Genomic DNA, 18,839 nt, shown 5'->3' with positions numbered 1-18,839 from the left:
GGGGATTAAGAGACACAAACTACTGAGCATACAATAAATAAGCGACAAGGATGCATTGCACCACACGGGGAATACAGCTAATACATACCCTCAGCCAGGGCACTGGACTTCTGAGACACGTCCCCACCTCTGCAGCGGGAGCGTGCGGGCACGGAGGTCATGCGTCGGGCACAGGACGGGATTGCTAAGCCGACACTCAGAGGTCGTGCGTCGGGCACAGGACGGGATTGCTAAGCCGACACTCAGACGAGGTGGCATCACTGGACTTCTGAGACACGTTCCCACCTCTGCAGCGGGAGCGCGCGGGCACGGAGGTCGTGCGTCGGGCACAGGACGGGATTGCTAAGCCGACGCTCAGAGGTTGTGCGTCGGGCACAGGACGGGATTGCTAAGCCGACGTTCAGACGAGGTGGCATCACTGGACGAAGTCCGGAGACCAGGGAGGGAGGACAGCCACAGAGGATGGGCAAGGCTGCACAGGGCAGAAGACCTGGGCACAGCACTGGACACAGAATCACAGGGGACCGGCACGGACCCCACACACTGTCCTGCTCACGCCCACATCTGCAGAGACGAGGAGGACACCCGCCCGCCTTGGGTAAATGTGTGCCTTGGACGAGGTGAAACCCACACGGGCGCAGTGAAACTTAGACGACTCTGACACCTGTGAGCGTGGCCATCCCAGTGTCGCAGATGAGGACACAGGCTCTGAGATGCTGGGTGACCTGCCCAGGGCCACACAGTGACACAGGACCTCACGGACGGGGAACCACTGTGGGCCTGAGAGTCAGAGCAAAGGACGGATGGGGTGCCCCCCAACATTATGGGATCTTGCCCGTGCACGACCTGGGGACCTTGGAGGAGGGAGGATGGGGCAAGGAGAAAAGCCATTATAATTTAAAATGTGGATTACCCCCAACTATCTCTGTCTGACTTACTTCACTCAGTATGACAATCTCTAGGTCCATCCATGTTACTGCAAGTGGTATTATGTCATTCTTTTTAATGGCTAAGTAATATTCCATTGTATACAATATATACATATGTACCACATCTTCTTTATCCATTCCTCTGTCGATGGACATTCAGGTTGCTTCCATGTCCTGGCTATTGTAAATAGTGCTGCAATGAACACTGGGGTGCATGTATCCTTTTGGACCATGTTTTTCTCCAGATAGTTTGGGATTGACATGTACACACTGCTATATTTAAAATGAATAACCAACAAGGACCTACTGTATAGCACAGGGAACTCTGCTCAGTATTATGTAACAACCTAAATGGGAAAATAATTTGAAAAAGAATAGATACATGTATGTGTATAACTGAATCACTTTGCTGTACACCTGAAACTACCACAACATTGTTAATCAACTATACTCCAATATAAAACAAAAAGTTAAAAAAAATTTTTTTTAATTTTTAAAAATGTAGATAACTTACATACAGATCTAAAATTGGGGTCCTTTGAAAAGAACTTATCTTCTCTTATATATATATATTTTTTAATTCATTAAAGTTTTGTTTTCACTATTGACATCATCACTTATAATCCTTGATTCTCAAGGTTCATGAATCACTATAAATTACTGACTGCCTCTGGGTAACTTCCAAGGGACAGATCTTTGCATATTAAAATTATAAAACAAGAAGCAGAAATTAAGAGACTAAATCAATTAAGTCAAAAAGGGGAAGGACTTCCCCAGCAGTCCAGTGGTTAGGACTCAGCGCTTTTCACTGCCGTGGCCCCAGGTTCAATCCCTGGTCGGGGAACTAAGATCCTGCAAGCCTCGCAGCGCAGCCAAAAAAGAAAAGGAGGGGGGATGACCAAGATGCCACCCACATTGCCAGCCACACCACCCACTGCCCCAGAAGCACAATCTTCACGTGGGAATAAGTGACGTTAACACCAGTGGGAAACAGAACACTCAGATGTGTCCTTGCTGCCTACAAATCTGATTCCGTAATTTTCGAGAAAGTGGTTCAAACTTCATCAGAAAAACCCAGGATGCTCTATAAAACAGCCCTTGGTTTTAAATACTTTATAAAATATATACACTCCAAAATCCTTCCAATCAACACCTAAGAGGAAAGCACTGTCACTATAATAAAACACAGACCACTGACTAGAGACTTCTTTTCTCCTAAAGAAAACTTGAAAAAAAGCCCCAAGAGGTTATATCTAAATCACACTTCCCAGATTCTGGACTGAGGTCTCTCGTTAAATTACAAAATACTGAAGATGGTGGCATCAGATCTTCTTAATTTCATTCTTTCACTGAATCTCATAAAAGGCCTGAGCTTCCCTCTCTTCCCAGCCAGCCCCGAGCCCAGTGCTAGAGCTGGGAGAGCGTCAGGTGCCTTGAGGACGGACGTGGGCACCTGCACCCACACGCCCCATGGGAGCGAACGAGCGGCTGCACCGCAGAGCTGCCCATGACGGCAAAATGCTGGAAACGACCTCGTAGCCTAAAAACACCAAGCTGTTTGGATTACAAATACTGATGTGGCAAGAAAAAACAAGGTGCAGTAAAACGTTCTGCACTTAAAAGCTTTTGCACAGCAAAGGAAACTATAAACAAAACGAAAAGACAACCTACGGACTGGGAGAAAACATTTGTCAAAGATGAGACTTACAAGGGATTGATCTCCAAAATATACAAACAAGTCATACAGCTCAGTATCCAAAAAAACAACCCAATCAAAAAATGGGCAGAAGATCTAAAGAGGCATTTTTCCAAAGAAGACATACAGATGGCCAAAGGCTCATGAAAAGATGTTCAACATCACTCGTTATTAGAGAAATGCAAATCAAAACTACAATGAGATATCACCTCATACAGGTCAGAATGGCCATTACCAAAAAACCTACAAACGATAAATTCTGGAGAGGGTGTGGAGAAAAGGGAACCCTCCTGCACTTTTGGTGGGAATGTAAATTGATACAGCCACTATGGAGAACAGAATGCAGGTTCCTCAAAAAACTAAAAATAGAGCTACCATATGATCCAGCAATACTACTTTTGGGCATTTATCTGCAGAAAATCATACTTCGGAAAGATACATGCACCCCAATGTTCACTGCAGCACTATTCACAGTAGCCGAAACATGGAAGCAACCTAAATGTCCATCAACAGATGAATGGATAAAGAAGATGTGGTACATATATACAATGGAATATTACTCAGCCATTAAAAAGAACGAAATAATGCCATTTGCAGCAACATGGATGGATCTAGAGATTGTCATACTGAGTAAAGTGAGTCAGACAGAGAAAGACAAACATCATATGATATCGCTTATATGTGGAATATGAAAAAAGGTACAAATGAACTTATTTACGAAACAGGAATAGACTCACAGATATAGAAAACAAACTTATGGTCATCAATGGGGAAGACAGGCGGGGAGGGATAAATTAGGAGTTTGGGATTAACAGATACATACTACTGTATATAAAATAGATAAACAACAAGGACCTATTGTATAGCACAGGGAACTATATTCAATATCTTATAATTAACTATAATGAAAAAGAATCTGAAAAAGAATCTATATATAAATAACTGAATTACTCTGTTGTACACCTGAAACTAACACAACATTGTAAATCAACTATACTGCAATTAAAAATAAATAAACAAACAAATAAACAAGATGGTTCCCTAGGCAGGTGCCCCAAGGTATCGGGAGTGACAGGGAGCAGAGAAGAGAAAACAGAGGGTCAGCACTCCTGCCACTGGGGTAGCAGAGACCTCTCAGGAGAGTACCTACAGCCAGCAGCAGGGCTGCCCTTGGGGGCAGGGGCTTACTTTCCCCCGCAAGACCCTTTGGACCCGTAAAATGTTGCACTAAGTCCCTGAATCACCTACCCCCCAAAATAAGTGAGCTCGATCGCTGTATTTTAATTCTTAAAAGAACTGATGCAGCTCGAGCTTCTGAAACTTTGCCATGATTGTTAGTGAATCCAGCAAAGTATACCATTTTTTTTTTTGACTGTCATAGCATCAGATTCATATCAACTATGGTCAGAAGAGCAAGCCTTGCTTCTGCTTGGTCTACAGAGCAGAAAGGAGCAGAGTTCAGGATCTGAAGTGCATTTCAGAGAGGGGCCTGGGATCCGGTCACAGAACACAAGGCCACCCCGAGTGACACTGGGGACACCAGCTGTAACGCTGCCAAGTGGCAGCGTGTCCTGTGTTGGGATGTTTCCGCCAGTTCTGACCAGCATAGATGCTGGACTTACTCTTAGATTTCATGGCCCTTTCAATACATCAATCTAACCCTACCCCCGAGCCCTGCCTTGTCCACCACCTTGACTATTTGGGGGCAAACAAATAATCTTATTTTTAAGTCTATTAATTCAGTGTTTCATCAATTCGCACTTAGCAAAAAGCCCTGACACGTGAAGCCCTTCTAAGCTCTTGCTGGGGAGATGTCATCTTGGCCTAGAAATGTCTCGGGGAGCTCTCGGTCACAGCTCAGCTTGGAGACCCTAAGTGGTCCTCCCGTGGAATATCTATTTCTGAGCTGTATTCCCCCCTTCCAGAGTCCCCCACACGCCGATCCACCAAACCCAGGATTCACACATCCTAAGTCACTCTCCAGGGTGGAGTTACTAGGTGTCCACTCTCGTTCCCATGGGAGATGACACGGGTTCATCTAACAGTGACCATCAGGCCGGGGGGGCTGGAAAAGAGGAGATGCTCCAGGAGGCCACTGTGCATCCCTCCCCTGGGACCAGGGCTGGAGCTTCAAGTCATCTTCCGCCCACAGTGCCCGTGATGAATGCACAGTCAGGGCTGCAAACCTTCTCATGTTATTCTTGGCCAGTAGCACAAGGTGAAAGGTGACCAGGATACACGACCACACAACTGCACAGTGACCGCCGTCTAGGTTAACTTAATGTCACGCTGCTAGGAGACCCTATAATTCCAGGGCTCTGACTGCCTAAGGCTGGATTTGGTAACAGCAGCCTTGGAATTTTAAGCTTCATGAAGATGTGCTCCTTTTTGTTGTCTTAAGGGTCCCGGGGCAGGGGATAAGATTGGGTTTATTATATCTACTTTAGTTACAGGAAGTGTCCATAGCTTCAAAATAACCCAAATAAATTCACTTTAAATACATCAGTTTTAATTTAAAAATAAAGTCTTCAGGGGCTTTCCTGGTGGCACAGTTGTTAAGAATCTGCCTGCCAATGCAGGGGACACGGGTTCAAGCCCTGGTCCGGGAAGATCCCACATGCTGCGGAGCAGCTAAGCCTGTGCGCCACAGCTACTGAGCCTTCACTCTAGAGCCCGCGAGCCACAGCTACTGAGCCCACGAGCCACAACCACTGAAGCCCACACGCCTAGAGCCCGTGCTCCACAACAAGAGAAGCCACCGCAATGAGAAGCCCGCGCACCGCAACAAAGAGTAGCCCCCGCTCGCCGCAACTAGAGAAAGCCTGCGCACAGCAACAAAGACCCAGTGCAGCCAAAAATAAATAAATAAAGTCTTCCCTGATAAAGAATTGCAACGTTTTCTTCTTGGTGTAACTTGCTAACTCCCCACGGAGGAAGAGACGTTGCTCCCTCTGAGGAAGCATCTATTTTCTTCCATTCCAAGGACCCAGATTCCAGTGAACTAAGGGAAGAGTCCACACTGTCGGGTCACAAGACGACCGAGACCACGCCACAGGACGACGCTCGGAGGGCCTTTCCCAGGCAGCAAAAAGGATAACGTCAGCCACCAAGGGACCTCCCTGCATTTGGGATCTTTCATTCAACCTGGGTCATCATGTTTCCCACAACAGCCATACTGACTCTTCTTCTATTACCCTGAACCTCCCCCAACATGTCCTGATGCCCGCCCCCTCCCCGGGCAGAGAATCTAAACCCCTTCAGGACGGTCAGGGGACCAGCCAGCCCTCGGCTCACTCCAGACCCCCTGCCCCTCTGTGCTCCTTGCCTCAGGCCAAGGGGCCAACAAATGTGCCTGTGCTTTTCCCGTATTAGGAAGGACTGGGTGCGGGGCGGGTGGCGGAGGAAGGGGGCGTTGTCTTGATCAGTCCTCTCTCAGCTTTACTGTCTGTCCGCATTCATCCACAAACGTTGATAAAGTATTTTCCAAACCCAATGCCTTCACCCCTCAAATCAACGTACTACCTCCAAGCCCCAAGCTCTCTGGTGAGACTGTCTCAAAAGTCCTCCAAACACCTGCCAAACGACCTTCCTCTCTGGGTCCCAGGCCCACGGCCGTCTGGCTTCACAGAAACTCTTCCTGCCAGGGCTTCCCTGGTGGCGCAGTGGTTAAGAACCCGCCTGCCGACGCAGGGGACACGGGTTCCAGCCCTGGTCCGGGAAGATCCCACATGCCGCGGAGCAACTAAGCCCGTGTGCCACAGCTACTGAGCCCACGAACCACAACTACTGAAGCCCGCACACCTAGAGCCCGTGCTCCGCAACAAGAGAAGCCACCGCAATGAGAAGCCCGTGCACCGCAACCAAGAGTAGCCCCTGCTCGCCACAACTAGAGAAAGCCCGCGCACAGCAACGAAGACCCAACGCAGCCAAACATAAACAAACAAATAAATAAATAAATTTATTTTTTAAAAAAAGGTCCACATCAAAAATATCTTAAAAATAAAAAGAAACTCTTCCTGCCGACCACAGGTGCTTCTGTGGGCTCTCCAGTCCCTGACACCATCCTACACGAGTCGCGTTTTCCGAGCGATCCCACTGCACCCCGCCAAACACCCCCAGCTTCTAGCTCCGCAGGGACGTGGCCTAAGTGTCCTCTCCCCGCCCTGCCCTCTGGGGAGCACCTGCCGCAGCTCCCACGGCCCAGAACCGTCCCCATACGGGTCCCGACCCGTCAACAGCTGAGTGACGCCCCAGTACACCTGCTCCTCCTGCAGGTTCCCACCCAGGTTAATGGCTCATTAGGTGCCCCCCTCCCCCTCCTCCACTCAACGGACCTCTGCAGAGTCTGGTCCCTCCCTCCTTCTGCCCCACTGGCCATTCTCAGTACCCCAGGATCACCCCGCAGGACCCTGATTCTTCACTCTGGTCTCCCACTAGAATCCCGGGAGGCCTTTCCAAATCCTGCTCCAAGCCCCACACCCCAGTCCCTCTAACTCGCCTGCAGCCAGACCTGGGCACAGGTACTTTACTTAAAGAACTGTCCGGGTGACCTGTAAGGTGTGGTCAGAGTGAAAGGTGGTGGAGTCAGCTGCAAACTCCCCACAGCCCGGAGATCTCCGGGTACCTGCCCTCGAGCTGCGTCGGAATGTTCTTAATCCAACGCCCTCAACTGGGAACACAGGTACCTTTTTATTCCAATACGGCTGGAAACAACCTAAATGCCTGGCTCTAGGGACACGTGTGCAGGTCAGTATGTGTGCGTGTAAGTACACGGACCCCACATACGTGTGCACGTGTCACCGGGGTACCTGTGGGAGCTGATGTACGCAGGGTGGTGGCCACGAACAGGATACTGCTTGGAAGTTTCTACTCGGTGGGAAAACACCAAACTCCCAAGGTTATCCTTTCTCTCCTGCAAACCAGTCCTCCTCCTTGCTCTCCCATATCCACCTGCCAGGCCTCTGCTCCTCAACGCGCTCTGCCAGGGCCAGAGAAACAGGTCAGCTCCCAGTCCCACCCACATCACCACATCTCCTGCCTCCTGGGACCCCAGGAGGCCACGTCCACTGCTGCCCTCCTCCCCCACCGGCCCCCCACCCCAGTCTCCTCAGCGGGTGACTTCCCAACTCCAAGTCCTCTAAATAGCGGGGGGCCCAGCACCCACTGCTCAGACCTCCTCCCTCCCTCCCTCCCTCCCTCCCTGGGCTCACCCATCTTCATCACCGTAAATCCATCGGAAGCCACGGGCGCTCTCGCCAGGCCTTCACTGCCAACTCTCCCTGAATCCTACGGCCACACACACAACTGCCCTGCCCCCCACCACTCAGCTGTGCCCCGGCCTGTCAAACCCAAGTGTCCAAAGTCAAAGTCCTGGCCCTCCTGCAGTCACCACTTCTGCGTCCCAGCAGAAACGCCTCCGCCTGCTTGCTCGGCCAGACTGTGGACCAAAGGTGGACTTCTTCCACAAACCCCTCCAGCGGATCCAGACTTCAACCGCTTCCCCCCCGACTGAGTCTGGTCCAAGCACACCATTCTGCTGCCGGGCTTCTCGGCACGCTTCCAGGGACCCGCATCCCTCTCAGAGTTAGAGTAATGTCCTCAAAATAGGCTCTGCATCCCCACCAGCCTCTGCTGGGATGAAGTGGGAGGGGAGGAGGAGGACTGACCAGAGGACCACAGAGGAGGTCAGACCAGGTCTGAAAAGTATGCCATCCCACTTCTACTCAAGAGAACAGCTCTGCCGGATCAAAGCCTCAAAGAAGTACAGAAGGAAAAGAAAACCACTTGGCTTCACATAAAACCCACTGATTCCACTGTGAGGTCTTTTCACAGCAAAGGGACATGGGCGGCGGGCATGCTCCCTTGTTAAGAGCAAGGACGAGTGGGCAGAGTCAGGGCCTGTGCAGACTCGTGCCCACTGCCCGTGACCCGGAGGAGACTCCGGTCCCGCTCACCGTGGTGCCACCCCGAGTGACTGACCGCTGACACGGGGTGGGGCTGTCACCACCACTGCCCTGCGCTTCAAATCCACGTGAAAGACCGGATCACTCACTGCTTCCTTAAACCATTTCCAGCTATTTTAAAACGCAGCCTATATTTACCCCAGGTGAAGTCTTCCCAGTTTAGATACAAACTGGCCCCAAATGTTAGAGGAAAATTTATCCGAAGGGTTTAATCTGCAAGAGATGAGCTAAATGTATGTACCCAACTTACGGAAAACAGGACCCAGGAGAGGTCCTCTGGCCTCTGTGTGCAGATGTGAATAACCTGCTACCTTGGGGGGGTGGGGGGGTGGGGGGCAGGGCAGAAGCAGACCCCCATTAATAACAAACACATTGCCCTCCCCATCCTCGGAGGTCCCAGGGAGCTGGGTAATTAACGAAGTCCCGGGCAGGCAGATGGGCAGGTGGCAGGTGTAGCTGCCTGGAGCAGCAAAGAGTCTGGGGGACGGGGGGTGCACAACCAGGACGGGACACCTGAGGGGTCCAGGAAGCCTGCCCAGGCTCACTCGGCAGGACGGACACCAGGGCACAGGCGTAGCCTCACAGGGAGATGGGGACACACCTGACATCACACGCTTCCCGGCACCTGAGCCCTGCGCGCCCCGGGCAGCGGTGCGACACTGGACAGACAGTACACACCGACCTGTACATCATCCCACGAGGGCGCAATGGACACGAATAAGGACTGCGGTGTGCAGGGAAGGCTGCCCGGTGGGTGTGAGGGTTGAGCTTGGGAAAGGGGAGGAAATTAGGGAGAGGCAGACACAGGCTGCGGACGGAGCACCGACGGCCCAGGCCGGTCCAGGGAAAACACACCGGCATCCATTCCAGCCACAGGCGCTGAGGTCGAACAATTCTGCTTTCATGGACAAGGCAAAAGGGGAACAGCTGCTGGGGCATTTCTTTCAAAAACATCCTGCAAAATCACAACTTCTGCTTTAGGAAGTAGTGCTAAATTAAAATACATATTTGAAAAACCTCTTGTTTTCTCCCTCAAAATGGGTTGAATGGGTTCATACTCTACAATCTAGATGAAGCTAAAAATTCTTCAAACTCCAAAGTTCTAGATATTTACAAACATATTAATCTATTTTGTATGAAGTTTGGCTTTGGATTACAAAATCCTTTATCGTATAATTACAAAACGGAATTTTAAATTGTTTTGTTTCAAAACAAAAAAAAAGATTTGTATCTATTCTGGCCACGCCACACCCACATTATCAGAGTCACTAAAAATAGGCACAAGGAGTTTTTCTTCTGGAGTTTGCATAATTCGCAGGATCTGTCATTTTCAAGGCAATATTTTCCTCCATTGGTTCTAAGAACTGCAATAACTAAGAAAGTAATACTCTCCTGATGAAGTCACCCAAATCCATCATGTACCCTCTGGACCTCACACACCAACTTGTGTGTCTAGGGAATAATTCGTCAAAATAACCCTCAACGGTACAATGAAACGGCACCTTTGAAATGTTCCCTCTTCCCTCCTCCATCCCGTCTTCGGGCCACAGTGCTGTTATTTCTGAAAGCATGAAACGCCTTTAAATGGAGCTCTTTTATCCGTTTGTACTTGTCACAGACCTCACTGCATGTTATTACATTCCTCCATCTTCCTTTAATTGAGACTCTAACTTGAAATAAACCAATCCTCCTTTCAACTAAGCATGGACCGTAAACGCCTGTGGATCCCGGGACTTGTGACTAATATTGCCACCCGGCCGCCCCCACTCGCAGGAAGGAAAAAAGGAAAATCTGTCTCTGGAAAACAGCTGGACTGCCTGGCCTGCAGACTACCCGGGAGCCCGGTGGCAGCTCTCCAGGGGGACGCTCCCTAGAAGAAGCCCCCTCTGCTACCCTGGGAGCCAAGCTCCCCCAGCAGGTACCAGAGCAGAAAGCCCATTGCAAAACTTCAAAGATGACCTTGAGCAACATCTTGGGAAATGTGTCTCTGACTATTCATACGTCAAACCTATTTGGAAAGTTGAATGCACTACCATCGTTGGATAAGGACCAAAGATCAAACACAGGAGGTTTCCTTACTGCATCTCTTCTCGTTTCTACCTGAGCAGGTGCACACATGAAGGTTCCCATTGTCATTCTTCTTCAAGCCTCCATTGCCAGGCAGCCCTGTTCAGCAGAAGCTTCCATGGTTACAAACAGGTCGAGACATTGAGACATCGCGCAGTGCTAGGGTATGCTAGCCTTAATTCCAAATAACCAACCGCAGGCAGAAATACCCAGGTAGTTCTCAGGCTTAGGGTCTGCCCACTCCCCAACATGTGAAGCCAAGTCAAGCCCACTGTCAAGGCCAGAAGGGCTAAGCTTTTATATCACAAAGAACCACGAGTCCCCAGTCTCATGTTGCTGGCCGCTTTCCTAGGAGGACAAAGACAGCAGACACCTGAGATGATGGATCTCTCCAGGCCGCAGATTCTGCCTGCACGGGCCTCCGCGTCCCGTCCCGTGATAACTTGCTGCTGATGGGGACGGGCCCTCCCAGACCACAGTCTGGGCTATCTGAGAAGAAAGCTAAAATAAGTTCTCTGTGCTCCCAGGAATCATCTCTAACCATCTGAAACATGAGTAAAGTCAACAAAATAAGGGTAGATTCAGGGCATCCACAGTGCTTTGGCCCCTAACACTGTTACAGTCAGACTCAGAGAGAATTGAGAGGTGGAGGTCCACACTCGTCTAGAGCTGTAAGGTGGGGGACCTCTCTGTCCTGGTGCCTCGTCACTGCCTCAGCTGGCCTTGGACATCGTCTTCCTGGCCAGTCCCACCCCTGCTCTCTCCCAGACCAGAACGCAGATGACCTAGCCGGCAGACCCACAGCCACGCCCCAAACCAGACACCCCAGACTTCGGCAGGAGGAGATGAGGTCCAGAAAGGAGGATGGAAGGAGGGCGGGGCATTCCTACGAGCCTAGAAAGAAGGACCCACGCAGTAAAGAATGCAGCTGTATCGAAACCGCAAAAACCTGGAAACAGTGCAAATGTCTACTGACAGGTGGACGGATAAACCCATTGTGATGGAGTCACACAAAGGAACACTACTCAGCAAAGAAAAGGAACAAGTTCTTGCTACAACACAGATGCTTCAACACAGATGCATCTCAAAATAACGATGCTGAGTGAGAGAGGCCAGACAAAATAAATCAGTCGCCTTTATGTAACATTCTAGAAAATGCAAACTCATCTATTGTATCAGTTTTGGGTTACAAATAAATTTTAGCAATATGAGATCAGTGAACAGTGGGGATGGGCTGTATCTAGTTTATTGGTTCCTTGGTGTCCTCCTCTATAAAATGGGTAGAGTTTATACCCACTGCAAAGGCTGTTGTGAAGATCCCACGAGTTAATCCACAGAACCACTAGCAAGAGCCCCTGACACACACGTGCACAATGCACTTTATTACTGCCGCTCTCCTTTGTGTCACCGTTATCTGGTCTCTGCCCCTCCTCTCTCCATAGAGCACATGCTCTGCATGGCTATCTACTGCCTGCAGCTCCCACTATCTGTGGACAGTGCAAGGACCACGCCAGGCATGACTCCACCACGTCCTGTGACATCAGGGGCGTCCCAGAGAGGTTGAACCTGAGCTGAGAACACTGGGTTTAGATCCCTATTACTTATCCCAAATAACACACCAATTGCTTTTTGCCTGTAGCGCACTTTGTCCAAATTTAACTTTGACATTGATTGTCACTGCTTAAAAGCACGAAGCTTCAAATAGAAATAATGCCTGTTCCCTTACACTTAAATACTCAAAGAGCCAGCATTCTCAGCAATTTATCAATACTTAATATTTTAGAGAACAAGTTGTCTTGAGAAACTCTTGCCTTGTAGATATACTGGTCATCACCAAAATAAGGGCACCGAGATTTCCTGAGTGGCAATCAGATCTTCTCCCAACTCTAATGAACAGAAACAATGGCAAGAAATAGCTTCTGGTTTTGAGTCGGGGAACGATGGCAGAGATGAACTTGCAACTCGAAAAGAAATGGGAGCCTGATTAGTTATCAGCCGTTAAATGATTGTTGAGTCATAGTCTTTCTAGTTTGAGGCCTGAAGATTAAAAACTGCCCACTTTACAAACACTGGACTTCCAACAGGTATGGCAGAATTCTGACATTTAGCTTCATCTTTCAGCTGAACCTCCCAAGGAGCCAACGATTCATCTCTGACCCTCCTCCTGAAACTCAACCACTGTGTGGGGATAAGAGATTCTGAAGAGGAAACCTTGAAAGCCAAAGTGGGGAGATGCAGTCCCAGAAAGGATGGACACAGCACTTCTACCAGCAGAGGAAGTCTGCAAGGGGCAGGGAGAACAGCAGCCTGGGGGCCTCAGGACACGAGGAAGAGCCCAGCGGTAAGGGCCTGGGCTTCTTTCTCACGCCCAGGACAGCACATGGCAGGAGTCTCCAGCCAGGAACCACCCACAGGCTCAGTCAACAAAAGCGCCAAGACAAAACTCTAATTCAAAAAGATACATCCACCCCTATGTTCATAGCAGCACTATTCACAATAGCCAAGACGTGGAAACAACCTAAATGTCCATTGACAGGTGAATGGATAAAGAAGATGTGGTACATATATACAATGCAATATTACTCAGCCATAAAAAAGAATGAAATAATTCCATTTGCGGCAACGTGGATGGACCTAGGGATTATCATACTAAGTGAAGTAAGTCAGAAAAAGACAAATATCATATGATATCGCTTGTATGTGGAATCTAAAATATGACACAAGTGAACTTATCCACGAAACAGAAACAGACCCAGAGACATAGAGAACAGAATTGTGGTTGCCAAGGGGGAGAGGGGGTGGGGGAAGGAAGGATTGGAAGTTTGGGATTAGCAGATGCAAACTATTACATATAGGACGGATAAACAACAAGGTCCTAGTGTATAACACAGGGAACTCTATTCAATATCCTGTAATAAACCATAATGGAGGGCTTCCCTGGTGGCACAGTGGTTAAGAATCCACCTGCCAATGCAGGGGACACGGGTTCAAGTCCTGGTCCGGGAAGATCCCACAGGCCGCGGAGCAACTAAGCCCATGCGCCACAACTACTGAGCCTGCACTAGATCTAGAGCCCGCGAGCCACAACTACTGAGCCCACGCGCCTAGAGCCTGTGCTCCGCAACAAGAGAAGCCACCGCAATGAGAAGCCTGTGCACCGCCACGAAGAGTAGCCCCTGCTCGCCGCAACTAGAGAAAGCCCGCGCGCAGCAACGAAGACCCAATGCAGCCAAAAATAAACGAATACATTAATTAATTTATTTTAAAAAAACCATAATGGAAAAGAATAGGAAAAAGAATATATTTACATGTATATTTTTTTAAAAAAGAAAAGCTCCAAGAAAGCCTGTTCCCACCACTAAAGAACCTAGAAAAGGATGCCCAACAGAACCAGAACCTTTTCAATGATACCCACGCTACTCCAACCACAGGCCAAAGGAGAAGGGCTCCCACCCACCCCCGTTTCAGCAGGACAGGCAGGAGGCAACTGCCCCCCCACCCCGCCCTGGCTTGGAGGAAGCAGGCGGCCACACTCAGATCCTCTGCGTGATGCCAGCCGGCCGGGTAGGGGCTGATCTTCTACCTCCCACCTGGAGGAAGCAGACACCCAGCTCCCCTGCAGGGGCAGTGCCAGCTTTGCCTCCAGCCCCGCCTGTGTCAGGAGGGGAACAGGAGGTGAGAGGAGGGGTCAGCTGGCATCTCTTCCCCCTCCCCCATCTTCCGGGCCAGCAGGGTCCGGTGGGAACTGCGCTCCCCCCCACGGTGAGGAGGCTGAACACCTGCACCTGCTCTCGGGGGCCCAGGGGCGCGGGGCTCTGGGAAGGTGTCCGTGGGGCTAAGGGGGAGCTGGACTCACACCCATGAGTGGTGAGGGGTGGGGCCACCAGGGGGCATCCAGGGCCCTGAGGCAGCAGACGTCCACCCTGCAAGGCCCGTGTCTGCACATCAACAGGGACACTCCCCGCCGAGAAGAGTACACAGGATCCAGCCACCCGGCGTAAACCCAGGATGCCCGGGACACGGGTGAAACCCACCTGTCGTACCAAGAACAAGGACAGCTGCAACTCACATGAGAAAAGACAGTCGAGAGACGCAGCCCTGGGAGGACCTCAGAGCAGCTGTCATAAACGTGCTTCCACGAGAGTCACAAACACTCGAAGAAAAAGCAAGCTGAAGAGCTACATCGCCACGTGACTCCAAAGCAGGGAGAAACCGATTATTTCTCTTCCTTCAACCTTAGTGACTTTTAGATTCTTTCCATCAGAGAATCATGTGCTAAGATAAGACCCCAACATATCTGGACCTAACAGAGCAAATCAGACATTTATTGAGATCCTGCCACGTGCGAGGTCGCACTGGCTGAGCAGGGTCACGGAGATGCCCCACGAGCCTTGCTCTCTGGTTCAACCCAGCGATGGGGAGAGGCACAGGCAACATCACCAGCCCAGGGCAAGAGGGGTTAAATACCCAAAATGAGACAGAAATAAAACAATATGGGTGCTCCAAAGAACGCGAGGGTGCCCTCAGCACGGTGTAGATAGCAGACACACAGTGAACAGGGGGAAATGAGGGAGGGGAAACAGAGAAGCAGAAATAGAACTGTCAGGGGAGCGTATTGATCCAGAGGCCGAAACACAAGAGGATGCCGAGAACGGAAGGAGAGAAAGCACGACGCCAAAGTGCACGAGAGTCGCTTAAAGATCTGTTCGTGGTGAGCTGACGCGAGGACCGCAACAGCGGTATGGCACACCGTGATTTTCTGTCCTTGAAAAGAGGACGGCAGAGCCCATTCCATTTTTAGTTAGATTCTGAGAATGCTTTGGTTTAAACGATACTGTAAATGGGAAGGAACGATTGATCAATGCAACTGGGCAGAGAAATGGTTTCTACCCTTGGCCAAACCCTGTCTTGCTAAATCAGTTAAAGTAACTGCAACAATAACTAGCCCTCCTCTGACTGCATCTCAAGGGCAACAGGGCCACCGAGAGTGGCGCCCTCCTGTCGTCCACACGGCTGGGGGCAGGACCACCTCTGCTGGCCATGGCGGGAGGGCGCTCACCAGAGGCTGGGCCCTTGGCGGGGGGCCCGCTGCAGGGACGCCAAGCTTGGAGGTGCAATGCTCTGACCCAAGTCAAACCCTAAAAGTTCTCCAGTGAGAACAAAACAAGCAACCAAAACATGGGGCCAGAGGACGGCGAAGCCGGGGAACCAGGGGGCTGCAGCCCTGAGGGAAACACTCAGAAGCCTCTTTGGGACCAGGGGTGGGAAAACGGAAATCGGACGACAGAGGTCATTTCTACCTTCATCTCTCCCCCCACCATGACCCCAAATCAAGCGGGCCTCTTGACATGCTGTGAACCCCGCTGCCATCCGATCCCCCTCCCCACTTCACCGCCCCCGGATCCGTGATTCCCATGGTGGGCTCACCTACGTCCAGGCACTGGGTGCCCTGGCCGGACACTGCGTAACAAGCCTGTGGTGACAATAACCACTTCTCTAGCCTGAAAATGGTCCCTCTTGGACCCTCTTATTTTGTGATGCAGCATCTTTCTGACACTCCAGGGGACCAGGTTCCACCCAACTCACAGATCCAACAGAACATGACTTTTGTTTTGTTTTTTTTTAACAAATCTATTTATTTTTATTTATTTATTTTTGGCTGGGTTGGGTCTTCATTGCTGCGTGCGGCTTTCTCTAGTTGCAGAGAGCAGGGGCTATGCTTTGTTGCAGTGCGCAGGCTTCTCATTGCGGTGGCTTCTCTCGTTGCGGAGCATGGGCTCTAGGCGCGCGGGCTTCAGTAGTTGAGGCACGCGGGCTTCAGTAGTTGTGGCACGCAGGCTTAGCTGCTCCGTGGCATGTGGGATCTTCCCAGACCAGGGTTCGAACCTGTGTCCCCTGTATTGGCAGGCAGATTCTTAACCACTGCGCCACTAGGGAAGCCCCCAGAACATGAGTTCTTAATGAAGTCTTCCTACTAAGGTGTGTTCCGTGTCTGCAGACCAAGGTGTCCCCAGCGCCTAGACAGACCTGGTACCAACCACATGAGTGCTCACTGGGAACTTACAGAATGAGTAGAAAAAAGTCAGGGAAGTGAGAACAAATCTACTAATGGTTTCAATCAAACACATTATTTAATGTGCTCAGGTAAGCAGAGTCTCACTTTGGTCCAGTGTGTTCCCTTTACTGCAGGGGCTCATCAAGGATGCAAGGGGGCCCCACCCTGCCCCCTAGAGGCTGGCACTGCCTTGGAGGAGATGCACATTTCAGACGGCCAAAGGCAACGGCCTGAGCGTGGGGCCCACCCCGCCCCCCAGCTCTCTGTCTGGCCAGGTCTAAGGGTGCAGTGTGCAGCCCCAGAATAATACAAACTGGCTTTAAAAAGCTGAAGACTTTCTCATCCCTGGGGAAGCCCATCACGAGAGCTGTCACAGGGACACAGGGAAGAAACGGGCACAGTCATGTGGGGAGAGAGTCCAGGTCAAGGAAGGGCTCTGGGGCTGAAAAGGTTTTGGAAATCCACTCCCCACCCCAGGGCAATCTTTGGGGCCACCCTTTAGTCACTACACCTGTCGATCCCTCTGGGGACCGGGGCGGCCACAGACGCAGCTCCCCACCCTCGGGGGTCAGCGAGAGGCGCCCCGCGCGATGCCTTCCGCACCAGCAGACCCCACTGCTTAACCTGCGTGGATAATTAGATTTCAAGCCCCAAACAGGATTAACTGTGAAACGAGGCTTCACTTCAATGCTGTGTCCATGCCGAGAGGTGCCTGGCCAGGCCGGCAGAACCCACAGGCTCACGTCTTTGCACGTGACTGATCTGACCAGAAGAAGGACAGGAGGTGTAGGCTGGTCAGGTGCTCCAGGAAGTGGGGTCTCAGGCTGCTCAGGGGTGTTTCTTGCCTTTTTCAGACGTGTCTCTCTGACACTGTGAAGGCTCGGCAGAAACAAACCCAGTCCCCACCCTCCAGGCATCTCAGGACCACTCAGAGGGGCTCAGGGTCATAGACGAAGGGGAAGCAGCACAAAGGAGCAGAGAGCCGGCGCGAGAGCATCAGCCACACCCCGTGCCACCACGCAGTACACGCAGAGACAGGACAAAGCCCCCAGTGCCAGCACCTGCGCCCTGGGCCTCGGACACCAAAGAGGTGGCGCCGTCATCAGCCACGAAGCGCGTGTGTTCACTATAATTCTTTCTCCTGGGAGACTGGGCGCTGCTGTGACCTTTGTTCACCTCTGCTGGGAGAAGAGGGTAAAGCCCCCTGTTTCACAAAAAGCAGCCTGTCTGAAGGCACAAGCTGTTCACCACAAGGGCCGTGAAAGTTCGAGAAAGTTCGAGAAGCCTCCCTGACTAAGAATGTCACACCCCAGGAAAAAAATCAACTGTCCTGGCCACCATCTGGAGAGAAACACGAAAAGTTTACATGTGTACTCTCTGAACTTGGAACAGGTTATGTACAATGTTATTCAGCCTCTAAGATAAGGCTGACTCTCAGGAAGCATCTGCTGAATGAACCCAGTTAACACAAAGGATTAAAAACCCTTCTTTTCTGCTCTGTGGACAGTAAAGGAAACCCTGAGGGGAGTAAAAGGTCAGCAAGTAGGCAACAGAAAGGAAGAGGTGGAGAAATGAGATGCGAAAGGGAGAGGGAGGCAAGATGGACAGAGCCACAGCCTTTACACCAGCACCGCGGGCCCCAATTCCCCAGCCCCGTCAGCCACTTGGTCTGCGGTTCCCCTCTGTTAGGGGGTAAATTCAAACAGCACCATGTTAAAGCCCTAACATCCGGGACCTCAGCATGCGACTGTGCTTAAAGACAGGATCTTTAAAGATGTAATTAAGGTAAAATGAGGTCTTCACAGGGCCCCTGATCCCATATATGACTGGTGTCCTTATAAGAAGAGGACACAGAAACACATCATGTGAGGACACAGGGAGAAGACGGCCATCCATACACCCAGGATAGAGAACTGAGAAGAAACCAGCCCTGCCCACACCTGGAGTTTGGACTTCTGGCCTCCAGGATTGTGAGCCAGAATGTGGTATTTGTTACGGCGGCCGAGCTGACTGATACACTCTCCAGTACCCGCCATGCTCCCTGGAGCAAAGGCTCCCGCAGGCATCTTTGCTGGAAGACCATTCCAGCCTCAGTTCTCTAACTACCATCTCAGACCCACCAACAGCAA

General features: G+C 50.8%; 1 protein-coding gene across 4 annotated transcripts in view; it reads right to left on the bottom strand.

Annotated features, from left to right (window-relative positions):
• The window catches only part of GRB10 (growth factor receptor bound protein 10), a 211,862-nt gene that overhangs the window by 157,722 nt on the left and 35,301 nt on the right, over nt 1–18,839 (bottom strand). The gene's annotated exons all lie outside the window — the stretch shown is intronic.

Source organism: Balaenoptera musculus, chromosome 9, assembly GCF_009873245.2.
Source record: "Balaenoptera musculus isolate JJ_BM4_2016_0621 chromosome 9, mBalMus1.pri.v3, whole genome shotgun sequence".
Lineage (NCBI taxonomy): Eukaryota > Metazoa > Chordata > Mammalia > Artiodactyla > Balaenopteridae > Balaenoptera > Balaenoptera musculus.
The sequence above is the reverse complement of the archived record's forward strand: the minus strand, read 5'-3'. Positions and strand labels throughout refer to the sequence as shown.